The sequence below is a fragment of the Elaeis guineensis genome, chromosome 2, assembly GCF_000442705.2.
Source record: "Elaeis guineensis isolate ETL-2024a chromosome 2, EG11, whole genome shotgun sequence".
Classification (NCBI taxonomy): Eukaryota; Viridiplantae; Streptophyta; class Magnoliopsida; order Arecales; family Arecaceae; genus Elaeis; species Elaeis guineensis.
This window is the reverse complement of record NC_025994.2, coordinates 92,082,417-92,096,886: the sequence shown is the minus strand read 5'-3', so window position 1 is coordinate 92,096,886 and position 14,470 is coordinate 92,082,417.

The following is a 14,470-nucleotide window of genomic DNA, read 5'->3' as shown; positions in this document are numbered from 1 at the left end:
GTGAATGTTGAGCTATGGTGAAGATGAAGAGCATGTGACATGCACTTTGTTGAAAGAAGAAAGACATGATGCGGAGATTCCGCATCAAGATATTGTACATTTTGGTTCATACCAGTCGAAGCAAATTGATGTAACTTAATGCACATCTATAGAAAATCTTGCTCTTTAAATTTCTTGTGTTATGTACTTGGAGATGTGATCAGTATCGTATTGATGATTCAATATCGTTTAGTACTGTTTCAGGACTGGCATGACAAATAGTATGGTGCAACTATGCTATGTTGATAGTAGATCATCTGGCGTGAATTCATTGTCAATTAAGAGCAATGCTAGAGCAATAAATGTTATATCAAGGAGCATCTCTCATAATTCTCAACTTGGGATAAGGAATGCAATAAATTTGCTTGTGATAGGTAGTATGGTATGCATTGGCTGCACCCTTTTTCAAAAAAAAAAATAACATTATTTTCTATTATTTGACCTAACGTTTACATATTCAAGGTCTAAAGTTCATGGCCTTTAGTTTTATTTATCATTCATTTATGCTGGTCAACAACAATTGATATCAATTTGGAATCTGTGTGCTGAAAGCATGAATTTTAAGATTTGCAAAAATAAACTTTGAATTTAAGGGAAACCTTATTTTCTAAATTAAGATTTGCATTTAGATTTTTCTATAAAAACACTAAGTATTAAATAAAAAATAAATGAAAAAAACTTGCTTGTGGTAGGTGGGATGACAAGCATGTGCTACGTCTTTTGTCAAAATAAAAAAAAACATTATTTTTCATTATTTGACCTAACATTTTCACATCCAAGTTCCAAAGCCCGTGATCTTCTTATTTATTTATTTCTTTGTACTAGTCAACAACAATTGATACCAATATGAAATCTGTGTGCTAAAGCATGAATTACAAGATTTGCAAAAATAAACTATGAAAATGAAGGAGGCCTAAATTCCCAAAGATTTGCATTGAGCTTTTTTCTCAGAAAAAAGCATTAAATAAAAACACCTAATGTCATGTCATTGTTTTCATGAAGATTTCAGGAAATTGTGAAAGAAATTGCAAAGCTATGCCTCTTTGCTTTCACAATTGTGAAAGAAATTGTGAAAGATTTCCTTCTTATTGAATTAAGCTTCACTATGACTCTTTGCCGATTCATGAAGATTTCGGGGGGCAATTGCAAAGCTACCACAAGGCAGCAAAACGGGGTCTATTTGCAAGTAAGAAGTGGAGGAAGCTTGCCGTAACTAAAGCACCAGGCTATAACGACTCATCATGCTTGTACTTTTTCTTTTCTTTTTTTTTCTCTGCTACACGATCGGTGAAGCGCTCGCTTTGCATCGCTTTATATGCCGGTCGGATAGATCAGAAGAGCGAGAGAGTAAAAGGAGGAAGCAAGGGAGATGCTCCCGGTTCCCAAACATGATGGAGTTGTTAGGCTGGATAAAGGCTGGCCGGGTAAGATGGGGATGGGATGCGATGGATGGGATTGGATGGGATTGGAATCTTTTATCCCCATGCATAGAAAGCAACATTTGCCTGCCACAGGACATGTCCTTTGCCTGGACTCCTTAACTAATAACAACATACTTCAGTCTTCTCTCTCATTGTCTTCCCTTCTCTGTGCCTCCTTTCTTTTTTTTCTTTCACATTTTTACTTGGTCATTTATGTTTTACTGGAAGTAAAATGGCTGTTGTGCTGCATACTTTGAACCGTAGGGGGTCACGTGACCCTAAGACAGACATATGGCACTTCCCAACTCAATAGGCTTTCACATGAGATTCTACTTTTTAGGGAACAGCTCTGTTGTCTCCATTCATACAGGGTACAACTTTGATAGCTAACGCGGCAAATAGTAATTGGATGGTATACGAGAAACTACAAGTCATGGCATCAATGTCAGATGACTATACCAAGATAGGAGATGAAAATAGTTGGTCCCACTAACAGGACCCATTATTCCATGTCTAGATGAAGAACGTACAATACACCATACTTTTCCAGAATACGAGTTGCATGAATGATTCATTTCCTTTCAGGACATCGAGGACGCATCACACAGATCTTGAAGAAACAAAAAAAAAAAAATTTCAATCTCTTCCTCTATTCATTTGCACATATTTTAAAGCAGTCATTATATGACCCAACGATTGCTTTACTTGTATGCTACTTTTAGATGCAATTTTACGGTAACATGCGAGAGTGCAAATGGCACTGTTCCGTTTTGAGCGATGACACCTTTCTTTTGATCCTAGTTGACTTCGGTGCGTGACTTACCGACATAATAATATGGTTGTGCACCGATCGTATCTAGAACGACCATAAGTTGCTGCAACAATATATTAAACTAATATCTAACTTTAAAAAGTAAAAAGAACATATTTTTCTAATTCTTTTATTGTCGACTTATAATGGCTAGAGTCTCAAAATACACTACAGCAGCTCAACTAAGATTAAAGACTCCATTCAAAACTGCAGCAATTTCTGACCGAGTCCTCGTGGCGTCGAAGTCTTCGTTCCACCCATCTAAACACGTCTCAGATGACATGTGATTGCATAGTGATGGGAATGGATGCTACAGGGGCGCCGAACAGAACGTACGGGCCCTACTGAACTGTTTCCCCCTTGCAATTTTCCTACAAGGGAGCAGTTGATGGTGAAGTGGTCCGTTAAATCAAAGACTTCACAAGTCTCGAGTGGGACCTCCTATGAGCTATCCACAACTTTCTAACACAATTACCTGCAATCTCCTAGAAGCATCAATTTCTGGAGAACGGATAACAAAACAACATATGGATCCTTGCACCAATTTCTGGCTGAACAAAGCCAGCAACAATGAATATTTGGTGTATATTTGCTTTTCTTTTTTGAACGTTTAGTGCACTTGCTATCGGTTTCAAGTTGTACAACAATTGACAGCCAGTGGATTTGACATCTGTGGCAATGTTAGACCATGTCTCGGACTTCAATACTGATATAAAATTTAAAACCAACATCTTTGGTTATTATAGCAGAACGGGTTAGGGCATGTGTGTCTTGAATAGGGAGGTGGATAGCATTTAGCTGAGCGCAATATGCTATGGAATTGGTAAGCTGAATGGAGTATGATATGGATAGACTGCTCCATTTCCTGCTCGATTTTTTTTTTTTTTTTTTTTTTTTGTAGGGGGGGGTGGGGGAGAACATTTCCTGCCTGTAGTTGGGGATTGGTGCAATGCAAAGGAGTTGATGAGGGTTAGCCACGCCCCAACCGAAGAATGGAGTGATGGCTTTCAGCATTTTCCAAGGGATTAATAACCTCCTCTGTCTAAAGAGGGAATCAAATTGAAGTACTCCAAAGCTTGAGAGAAAAAGCTTGACGCTCGAGATATCTTAGCTAAGAAGCTTGAGAAGCTAGATTTGGAAGGCAATCTGCTCCTTAATATTCTGCACCTGCAGTTCTCCTTTGAATGCCTTTGTCTTGACTGGAGTTTAAGAAGTTTTTGCAGATCAGCCCAAGTGATCATCCTAGTGTTGCTTGGGGCTATGGCATGGGCTTGTTGGAAGGAAAGAAACCTAAAGAATTTTTCTTAACAAGCAATTTTCTGTTGCTTCTATTACTGCAGGAGGCCTTCATCTTTTTAGCAATTAGTGCAGCCCATGTAATCACAAGCTTCTTGCCTGCATTTGCAGAAATTTAGCACAAGATCAAGGAGTTCGGATCCTCATAGAGTTCTGTACTACCATGGATAGTTGTCATCTTATCCATCCCGAAGATGAATCACTGTCATTTATTCCAAGAGATGAAAAAGGTGAAGAAGAGCCGCACGTCTCTAAGATGGATGATGTGGCAGCTATCTATAATGACACCGTCCTCAAAGGTGCAAAATTCGCACCAAAGAGGATCCCATTAGCCAAGTCAACTGCACTATCAATATTTTGGCTGATGTCTGAAACTTTATAATGCTAGGTGCATGGCACCTAAAACTGAACCATGGAACTCTGCATTTGGCTGAAACCTTTCTGTTTGCACACCTGGCTAGAGCTCCATCTATGCTTTGTCTAACAAGGACCAACGCCTAGGAGGTCAAAAAATACAGCAACCAATCTACCTCATATGCTCAATCTCAATTTAGAATGGTGTGTGCTAACACTATCTCTTGGAATTGGTTTTCCAACTTCAGAATGCAAAGAGGTGTCTTACACTGCTGCTTGACTTGGACGAACCATTGAATGCCTGATCCCTCCTTCCTTTGTTTCCAGAGGTTTGGCGTGTTTTTACTGTAGAATGGAGCAGCAAATTGTCCTGTGTTTCTTTTGGCAAAAGATGCACGAATAATTCATAAGCAAAATATTTGACTTCAAAATAATTTTACATAAAAATCTAGTAGCTTGGTTTCATGAAGGCATAGACTCTTATAATTTTACCATAAAATCAATTTTATCAATAAAAAAAAATTCTATTTCCAATATCATATACATATAAATTTTTAGCTTATTTATCATAATCTTGGAAATCTAGTAGAGTGATAGAGAGATCAATTTATTTTAACTTAGAGGATCCACTCAAAATATCAGTTAAAAAAATTATTTATGATAATTGTTCATTATTTTGATTATTGTTATTTAATTCTATCTTTCTCAACAAAAAAACTGAACTCTCCAATTTTCCACCAATTCCAAATCACATCCATCATTTAATGCTTTTTTTTTTTTTGTGGGGGGGGTTGTAATCTAAAATGACTTACAATAAAATCAAAATTCTTATCATATTCCATAATTATATCAAGATTAGATTCTCAAAATCATGAATGCTAATACATTATAATACAACTCATATATATTGCTCAAAATATATCTTCATATATCAGTTGTTTAATCTTGATGACATTTTTTTTGAAACTAAGCTTGGTACATTAATCATAATTTTATCAATATAAATCATCTATGTTCATCCAAAGCAAAGTCCTAAGTATCTCAATTTATATTCACAAAAAAAAAAATATTATGAAATAATTCATTGGATTTCTAGTCCCAATAATTATTTTGAAAAATTCAATCAAAATCTTAATTCTACCCCACTCTCACTAACCTAAGTTCTCATGATCTTGAATCTGAACTCTGATACCACTTTATTTATCATGCTATGATCTGACAATCTAAGCTGAGTATGCGACAGATGACCGTACATCCACATGATTTATCTTATAGAATATGTAAGGCTTACATTTCTTATAAATACATGCATAGTTCCAACTTAGATAGTGGTGGATATGCGATAATTGACTTAACATGATTATTCAAAAGAGTCTACAAACTCAAAATATCACATGAAAACTCATATAAATATCCAAATAATTTATTCTAAAAAAACTAATTTAATTTTTTCTAGATCTTAAACTCCTCACTGTTCAATCTCAAGTCTCATCTATTCTGCTACATCTGAAAAAATAGAAAAGGTATGATGAACTTTACAAGCCCGATAAATTATCAGAACCTGTAGTTTGATTAAATATAAATTTTCTATTTGCATGATTTTTAGAAATAAAAATATGTTGATAAAATATATCACATTTATCCATATAAAATTTAAGATATATAATACATTAGGCCAAAATAAATTTTCCAAGACAACCGAGAATCAGCCATGAAAGAAACTAGAACCTGATTATAATATATCATCCATCGGTCATGTGCCAGTAATTGCCCTACTAAAGGTTCAAAAGAAAACTAGCTCTAATATTATATGGAGAAACATACTCTCATTAGCATGCTAGCCATTAGTCCTACCTGACTAGGGCTGAAAGAAAACTAGCTCCTGACTGTAACATACCAGCATGTACCAGTAATCATCCCATTGAAGGTCTAGAAGGAGACTAGATTCTGAATTCATGTGATCATAGTCAAAGTAGAAAGTAGTGGAACTAACACATAACATATTTTTTATGCAATAAAATACAATTCATGTCCCAGTAAATTATATTATATTCGATCCAATATTTTACAAATTATTTTCATATAAAGCATATAAGATATAAAATATCATAGTAATAGATAAATTTTTTTATCAAATTATGTGCATCATAAAACACATTAGGGGTAGAGATAACTTATTGTCTAATTAAGTCAATTGTATCCAAGAAAATCCATCCAATAAACCTATTCACGCCTTTAGACAAACAACCCAATCTCTGGACCTACTACTCCTCTAGGGTTAAAGGCTTTGCTCAAAGAATTAACACCGTCAAATCTTTGATCAAAAAAGAGAATGAAAAATAGAGAAAGAAAAAGAGAGCCACTTTGTCAGAGTCCAAATAAGGAACTAATATATTTGGAATGGGTCAGCCAATACAGAAAGGATAGAGAGAAACTTGGTCTAGGTTCAATTAGAGCTTGATCAATTTGATGGGAGTTGATCAACAAGACATATGTCTAGATCTAATTGAATTTTGGACTCATCAAGGGATGGATTTTTATCCCTCTATATTTTTTTCTTTCTCTCTCTCTCTCTCTCTCTCTCTCACCATCTAACTAAGGTTTTTCCATCTAAAAGGGTTGATGGAGAGGAGAGGTAAGGAAGGTCCGATAGTGACACAGCCTTTGTAGTCCTGGCCTATGGTGAGGTAGCTGTAGCTTGTAACTTGTGTGCGGCGGTCTAGACATGTATATGGGATAGGGAGGAAAAAAAAGGACATCATCTCTTATTGTCTTAGTGGCAACTCCCTCGATTAAGGAAGAAAGGAGAGGAAGAGGACTTACAGTGAGCATTGTGGCAGTGATCGCAATTAACAACAATGGATTCTAGTTGTTTAAGTAAAATAGAGTAATGATGGATTTTAAAGAGAGGATGGGGTTTTGGATGGCTGTGCGTGGCTATAGTGGCACGACAGCCACCGAAGATGAGGAAGAAAGAGAGAGGGGAAGCTCGTTGGTGATCAATCGCACGTGAAGGAGTGATTAAATTATCAATGAATTAAAATAGGATAAACTCGACCGATGATGGATATATCGTTACTCATTCAATCATTGGGGTGGCACCAATGACCGTGATGGGTCCATATCAGTCGGAAAGTGTCTACATCGGCCAAAACTCCCGGGCCATTCAAGGGCTCGAGAAAGGATCACGATCGTGATTTCCTTGTTGCTATCACGATCCCATTCGTTTTTGTTTCCCTCCGGCCGAGTCGGCTGGATCCGCCGAATTTGGTCCACGAGGGCCCAATTTGGGCCAGTTCTCACAGCAAGTGATTTCATGTACGTCGGAAAGTTTGGAAAATTGAAGGGTGCCGAGAGAAAGTTAGGTTGGGACGGGACGTCAATGGCACCTGGTTAGAGGGTCTGGCGGGAAAGCGATCCAGGTGTCCGTATTTGAAGCAAAGTTGGAATTGCTCCTTTAACGGAAGTGGAACATCATTGAATTTTATGGACTTGCTTAGCCTCTGCAAAATTGAGTAAAATCTTTGATTTCACCTTTTCTTTTCTTCCTTCTTAAAAACCTTCGCTTTTCTTTCTTTTTTTCTATTATCGTTATCCCTCTCATATTCTCACAAATGGAATGAACCGGCCAGTGGACCTTCCCGACGCCATCCTTTGCCTAAAAAAAATAGAAGAAATAACACATGGTATATATAGCTTGTCTGTGATTACCCATGAATGCAAGAACTCCGATGCATTCCGGGTGCTTTGCAATATTGCCTTGCATGTAAATTCACGACTCATTTTATGTTAGGAGTGACTGCTTAATTAATTGCATGACTTATTTCATTTATTTCAACCCGTCGGACATCAAGCTAGATTATCTGTATAACGAAATGATCAGATTTTTTTTTTTTTAATAAGAAAAATGAGATGAGGAGGGGCAACCGGAATTGTGCAACCGGCGTAACAACCCCTCCTGAATGTGAATATGACCATGAGAGTCCTCATCCCGCTGAATAAATATTCAATACATCTGAGGAGAGATTCCGAGTCGGATGAGTACGTCATCCTTAGCGAGCAATAAGCGTAACCCTTCCCACTACACCTAAAGAGAGATCTCGAGTCGGATGAGTACCCTCAACCTCACCATAGTACACAACGGGATTCGAATTCATGTTGCTTGGTTGGAAGCCAAGGTCTGTTCTGCTGGGGTAAAACTATAATAGTAATGAAATGATCAGATTCAATGGGGATATATACTTTTTGGCAAGTTCAGCGATATATTGGATTCGGATTGACAAATTTTTAACCTATCATGACCCCCACCATCGTCAATATTTTTTAAAAGCAAAAACCAGATCTAGTGTGTTAGGCCTTGTACGTGATATAAAATGAAAATGACAAGGGCTTCCGGATAGAGGATGGTGCCATTTTACGTGTCGGACCACGAAGCTTTGCCCTTTCATGCAACGGGCCATCCATTTTCCAACATATGGAAAGCATGAGGCAAGCAAGCATTTGTGATTCCAGCCCCCGGGTCAAAAAGCGTACAAATTCTTCCTATGAGTCAGCATGGACAATATCACCATATTTCTCCAAATTAATCAAAACATGCGCCGAAGACCCGAAATCATGTTGGAAAGTAAGCTTCTATATATCATGTTTCTTTTTCCCTTTTCAGTCCATTGTTGCATGCGCGCGTTTTGATCGAACAGCATGCTGTTCTTCAAACTCCATGAACTCTTTTCCGTTTTCATCCTCGTATAATAAACTGAAAATTAATGACGTTTTCTTCTTATTATTAGGCAAAACAAAAGTCTTGAGACATCCCATTGGGAGGTGAAGACCAGTACATGGACGAAGATTTCATGTTCCACGAAACCCCGTTACCTCGATGCTTCGCTAGCTTCTTTTACGGTCACAGCTTGGACCCGAGACCCAGCATTTCTTTTGGCTAAAACGTTGCCCAACTCCTCAGGTCAAATCCTTGGGCATTACGACTCTAATCCAGAGGCGGACCATTCCTATATATATCAACTCCTCTCTATTTTTAACCATCCTTTCCACCACCACCTCTCTATCTCTAGCCTCCAAACATGAGTCTTTTCGGTAGAAATCTCTTCAGGGTGATGGCCATTGCTGGCATCTTGTTGCTTCTTGGCTACGAAGCCCCAGCGGAGGCCAGGCTCTTGGTTGAAGAAAGGAAGCTGGTAGATGATGTGCTCATGATCCAGTCCCTACCCAAAGGGTCTGGTGGTTCTTCGGCTTCGGGTTGCACCAGTGGGTCGGCCAACGATGGCGGACAGTGCCCAAGTCCTTGACCTTGAGTACTGCATCTTCGTTGAGAGTGTCTTCATCTCCACAGTGTGTTCATTTTCTTTGGTAATTTTGGATCATTTTTCTTTTCTTTTCTTTCTTTCTTTCTTTCTTTTTTTTTTTTTGGTTTCCTATTCTTTGAAATTATTAGATATATGTACTGAGAAGATCCCACAGGCTGTCTCTGCGCTGCGCAGCCCTTTAGGAGGATAGCTGTTGCACCGGAGAGTCTGAGGATGATTCATTCAATCTTGAATTGATTGCTTGTAAATATATTTTTTGAGAGAAAAAAAGCATTGTATATGACATTAATTAATATATTGATTTATTATTTATAGCATTTTATCCGTGCAAAAAGTTGGGTCAGCACTTGTAAATTTCCGTGGCATGCAATTTAATATCATATGTTTAGATGGATATGCCGATTTTTTTAATTATTACACTACCCAAGCTACTTGGGATCGAATCCTACTTTCACCAAGATCTGAGAGATTAGGGATATTTAGAAGAAGGCTACTCCGCATTGTATAGATCATTGGCTACCCAAAAAAAAAATTATCGTAGGCATTTGCTAAAGGCCTCATCTAAGTCAAACCTAATAATAGCTTGATCCGTGTTAGTCCAAATTCAGATACAAAAATATACAAAATCTTCGCATATATGCACTAGCAATAATGATCCAAGCAAGAAAATTTGAACCAATAAGTTGCAAAGGTTCGTCTTAGATTGCTTGCATGCTTGCTATATAATCCATCATTGGCTGGAAGAGGACTCGGCAAGAGAGGGTGACAACAAAAATGGGCTGTTTTTTATGGCACAATTCTACCATCTATGTGGCTGTGGCTCTGGATCCATTTGTGTTGAAAACCTTTGCAATTAATACCTGAGGCTTGAAGTTTGAAACCATCTCACGCACTACGAGGAAGGGAGTGCCGCTGTAGGCCCTTCTTTCCTTATGATCCACTTCAGCATTTCTGCATCAACTTTCCCAAAGAAGATTCACCAAGCGCGGGTGGTTTTGGCTCTCATTTTTCTGTTCACACTGACTGGAGTTATATATATATATTTTTTTTTAAGATGAGGTCAATTAATTTGTGATAAAAATCAAAATCGAAATAGATTGAAATGATAATCAGAATAGTTAAATTTTTTAATATAATTATTTCATGATTGAAATCGAAATGAAATTTATTATTCAAAAAAAAAAATAAGATTTTTGGAGTTGGGATGTTCTCATTTTTGTCGGAATCGGAATGAAAATGAGACTCCTTCGAATCAAATAGAAATCACCCATTTTCATTTCCATTTCATAACTCAATTCCCTCTAACTAAACATTCTCTTAGATCATTGATTTCTATATTCAACTCTTTTGTCAAATTAATTAATGGTCACCATTCTTCTTATCCTGAGTAAACTATCAAGGCGTCACAATTGAATATGAAAAGTTTGAATCTTCTTCCTTTGACCTTGTAAAGGCTACAAGTCGACGCAGAGGACGAACAGAACAGATCCCATGCCATAGGAAAAATCACATGTAATTAGATTAGATATACATCACCACCTTGGTTATTATGAGTTTTTATATAGGAAGCTTCGTATGTGGCACGTATGTTTGATAAACCTCGGTGTGGATTTGTAGGTACCGCTCACCAACCAAACTACAAAAAGTTCTCTCAGAGAACCCAGCATGACGAGAATAGGTTTTAACTTGACCAACTAAAGTACACGTTCAACGGTTTCTTGGAAAGGATTGCAATAAACGCAATGACATCATGAGCGAGCACACAAGGTTTCGATGGGATTTTAATCCTCAAGTTGAAAATTTGACGAGTCTTCTCCCTATGAGGATTCCCTACTGAACATTTCAAATTAGAAATGATGCGAAACTTATCCATAGTAAACACAAATTAAGGAGAAGATTTCTCAAGGTTTGAATACAAAACTCTCTCCCAACTGATGTAGACATTGGCTGTAGCCAGCTCAATCTGCCTTCTTATCTTCTCCAAGTTCCCTCCTACTTCATCAACACAATCTAATGTGTAAGAAGGGAACTTTTGGTCTATACTTAAGCTAGAAGATGATGTGATAAATAAATAAATTATTAAGCCCCTCGAGGCAACATGCATCACTGTTGGAATGTTTTTTTTTTTTAAATATAGTAATCTCTTAATTCAATATTATTAATTTATCTTAATTATTTAAATATTGCTTTGTGCACATGTAAAATCAAATAAATTAAGTTTTAGATGTTATCTATTTCAAGATATGCTATGGAAAGCACTCCTTTTAGAGTAGAATTCGTCTTGTCTATGTACCAGTGGTTGATAATATTATACTTTCAAGTTACAATGGACAACTACGTGTTCTTTGCACTCTGATGAAGAAGAATCAAGATTAAACCCGAACTAGCCAAATTCAGATATGATAAAAATCAACAAAATAAATTAAAGAAATCTCTCATAATCCTGTTCTCAAATACTTTATGTTCTTTAACCCATTCGAATGGTCTCATTCAAGATATTTTGTGGGAAGAGAAAGTGCCCATTCACGCTTCTCTCGTAGAATTTTGAAAGATGAAAAAGAAATAAAGAAAATTAAATCTTTATCCATTGAAAAGTCTAGTTATTTGGGTATCAAACATGGGTTTTGTATTCAAGCAGGTTTTTATTTAATTTAGTATATATCCAGTGCTAGGCTTTTCTTAAAACATCAAAAGTTTGAATTAAACATGCTATTAATAAGCATGCCTTCACCAATGTACAGTTCACAATAGGAAGAATTCTTCCACGCGAGTTTATGCACATGCATGGATTGTAGTTTCCATTTGAATTAAGACATCATTCATGGTGCTAACCTATCTCAAAAGACACATGGTTTTCCTCTCTTTTTATCTCCAATTTTCTTTTGTTCTCTCTCACGCTATTTTTTAGGATTCTCTTACACTAGTTTCGGTGATCCATCTTAATAAATATTAATGATGTTGGTGATGACATAATATGCTAAGCCTATCATATATACTTCTTATAGGTGTCCATTAATTTAAGTTGTTATTGCAAAGGTGATGATAGATTGATGGTAATGACGATAATGATGACGATAGCCATTACATCATGTGCCGAGATTATATTGGGTGCTTCATGCTTGGTGTTGTCCTTCAATTTAGGATATTACCCGCAAAGACTCCAATTAGAATGCAAAATTTAGGAGCACGTTGTTCAAAAGATTACCATTTTTCAAGCCAATCTACGTAGAATGAAGACATGGTGGGGTCAGTGAAAGTTTTTCTTTCTTGTTTTTTTTTGATGAAAAGGTCAGTGGAAGTTATTTTAAAGCACCAGTCAACAAGAGTAAATCGGACATTCCAGATTTCGCAAAAAAGCATTCATTCCCCATCCAGTTGGAACTCAAGAAGGCCAATACAATCCAATCAACTAAGTGCAACATTCCCTACCCACCCCATCCCAATGCAGAGCCAATTAATCCAAACCAATTATTTAAGTCGAAACTTACCTCGCCACTTCGTTAGCCGTCGGTTCTCTCACGCCATTGACGAGCCCAACTCGGACCCAACCAGCTTAGTCCCGGGTCAAATCCTTAAAGATTACGATTCCATTACTAGCTATAACGACCAACTTTCTCTATATATATATATGTGTGTGACATAAATTCTCTCGGCAGCTCCATCCATCAATTCCGCTGGCACTTCTTGAACTACTCTTGCAATCATGAGTTGTGCCAGGAGAATTCTCTTCAAGGTGGCGTTCATCTCTGCCATCTTGGTGATGCATAGTTTCCAGGCCCCAGTGGGGGCACGGCTCCTGTGGGGAGAGTGGAGGTTGGCGAATGAATGGGTTGTGTTCCAATCCCTACCAAAAGGGTCTGGTATGTCTTCTCATTCTTCGGGTTGCAACATGGGGTCCAGCAACAACGGCGGTCCTTGTGCGATTCCTTGAGCGAATTATGTGATCAACTTCAATTTTTTTGTTATTTGTTCATTTCTATGCATTAATGCATCATTGCGTTATATAAAATATGTGTTACTATTTGTTTTATGGCTTTTAAATTTATTGGGTGGCTTGGAGGAGATGCTACTTGCAGCAAGGAGCAGATAGTGAAGTGAATTATGACAATTCATCCCATTTAGCTTGATTTGTTGCTTGCAATTAAATAGCCTAGAAAACATCTTTGCATGGAGGCAGCTTATATAATTAAAATATTGCATTTGTCTCCTTTTTCCGTGCACGGGACGACACTCTTGAGAAAGATCGAGTCGCTGGATCACGCTTGCCTACTGTTGTATTTGAAAATAATAAATAATCCCCACGTTAACGTTGCAGGCGTTTCATGAATTTTCTCTTTAGTGCAGATTGACCGACCTTTTATTGGCACAATCCAACAACAAAATGCCCAGCATTTTTGTTTTCATGGTATCTTATCATAAAGCCCGCTTGATTGAGAAAAATTGTCTATAAATAGTGAAATATCTCCTAGATTCTTCCCATTCCCACCACAATAAATAAGCAACTAAAAGAAGACAGCCAAGAAAGAGTGAAGAAGAGGTCGCCACGTTGGCGTAGACCGCAGGCAGCATGCCACCTTTTGAGGAGCTTTGCACGTGAAACCTGAGGTTTGGAGCGTAATTAAGATTGGGTCCTTCTCCATAGCTCCCTAGGAGCAATAAAAGATGTGTTTGGTATCTACTGGTATTACCATGGCATTTAGTTTCAGAATTCAGCCATTACATTACAAGTAGCAACTCGGCATTCAGTTTTGGAAGAATCAATGATCTTCTCACCGACTTCTCTACCTGACTGAAGGCTCCAAGTGCATGCACAGCATGAACAGCACATGTCGCATGTCATGAGATGAATTGTATGAAAAAATAAATAAACTTCTTCAAGAGCAGTCTTGCCGTGTTCTTCATTATATTACAAAAATCAAATCCGAAGTAGAATGGATTACAACGATACTCTCCATGATAACAGCTGACAGGTCCAAAAAGCACCATCTTGGTATCATGGGGACGTATGGATGTCGGCTACTCAACATCCATGTTTTGGCATGCAGTGGATCAGAACCTCTAGATTTGAAAGCTTTGCCTTGAGAGTAGATACAAATATATGTATATCTTGTACACCTTTTATGTGATAGTTCATTCACCCATTTTTAGTATGGTGGGAATTAAGCTAGATTTGTTTCTTACAGGTACCGTCTTACGGAGGTAGAACCAGACTAATCAAATAATCCATG